Source organism: Capricornis sumatraensis, chromosome X (genome assembly GCF_032405125.1).
Source record: "Capricornis sumatraensis isolate serow.1 chromosome X, serow.2, whole genome shotgun sequence".
NCBI lineage: Eukaryota > Metazoa > Chordata > Mammalia > Artiodactyla > Bovidae > Capricornis > Capricornis sumatraensis.
In genome coordinates, this window is record NC_091092.1 from 48,242,893 (window position 1) to 48,244,379 (window position 1,487).

The window sequence follows — 1,487 nt, forward strand, 5'->3', positions numbered from 1 at the left end:
GTGCTTATGTGGTCCTTTCTCTACTGGTTGAGGAGTATGCTTATCAAGAATTATTTGCATATTTTCAAATATTTTATATGCTAATTAAGCTTGATATAATAACAGTTCAATTAAATGTCAAAGAAATCAATGTGATATAACTATAAAAATAAAGCTTTTTTTTCGTGCAGGAATGCTCAGATAAAAGCCTTGGGAAAACTCAATAAAGGTGAGCTCTAAAATAAATCTGTATTAATCTGGAGTGAGCAAGAAAATTAAAAATTTGTAAAAATATTATAAAAATTAGAAGACCTCTCTCAGATTGTTTGTTGCTTTTTAAGTTATTGCTCCAATGCAAATAAAATGTAACTGGAAATAACAATAACAGAAATGTAAGTAGAAATAAAATGTAACTAGTATTCACTGTTAGTATGCATTTCATAAGGATGAGGAACAGAACTCTGGATACATTTCAAGAGAAGACCTTGGCTTCACCTTACAGGACTAATTAAGGAATATACACTTTCATGTTTTATGTTAAAAATATGGAAAAGAACTACAAAACTCTAATGAAAGAAATAAAAACTCTAAGTAAATGGAGATGTTCCATATGCATGGATAGGAAGAATCAGTATTGTCAAGATGTTACTTCTTTCCAATTTATTTTATATATTCAATTTAGTCCCAATTAAAATCTCAGGAAAGCCGTTTTGGCTCTGAGCAGCACCATGGCGGTCGGCAAGAACAAGCACCTTATGAGAGGAGGCAAAAAGGGAGCCAAGAAGAAAGTGGTTGTCCCATTTCCTAAAAGAGATTGGTATGATGTAAAAGCATCAGTTATGTTCAATATAAGGAATATTGGGAAAACAATGATAATGAGAACTCAAGAAACCAAAATCACATCTGATGGCCTCAAAGGTCGTGTTTTTGAAGTGAGTCTTGATGATCTACAGAATGATGAAGTAGCATTTAGAAAATTCAAGCTAATTACTGAGGATGTTCAGGACAAAAACTGTCTGACTAATTTTCATGGTATGGATCTTAGCCGTGACAAAATGCTCCATGGTCAAAAAATGGCAGATCATGATTGAAACTCACGTTGATATCAAGACTACCAATGGTTACTCTGTGAGTTTTAATTAAAAAAATGCAACAATCGGATTCAGAAGACCTCTTATGCCCAGCACCAGCAGGTGCACCAGATCCACAAGAAGATGATGGAAATCATGACCCAAGAGGTGCAGACAAATGACTTGAAAGAGGTGGTCAATAAATTGATTCCAGATAGCATTGGAAAAGACATAGAAAAGGCTTGCCAGTCTATTTATCTGCTCCATGATGTCTTCGTTAGAAAAGTAAAAATGCTGAAGAAGCCCAAATTTGAATTGGGAAAACTCATGGAACTACATGGTGAAGCTAGTAGTTCTGGAAAAGCTATTGGGGATGAGACAGGTGCTAAAGTTGAATGAGCTTATGAATATGAGCCACCAGTCCAAGAATCTGTTTAA

At 34.4% G+C, this 1,487-nt stretch overlaps 1 pseudogene; it reads left to right on the forward strand.

Annotated features, from left to right (window-relative positions):
* The first annotated feature begins 707 nt into the window (after positions 1-707).
* LOC138072013 (small ribosomal subunit protein eS1-like) lies at positions 708-1,487 on the forward strand (annotated as a pseudogene).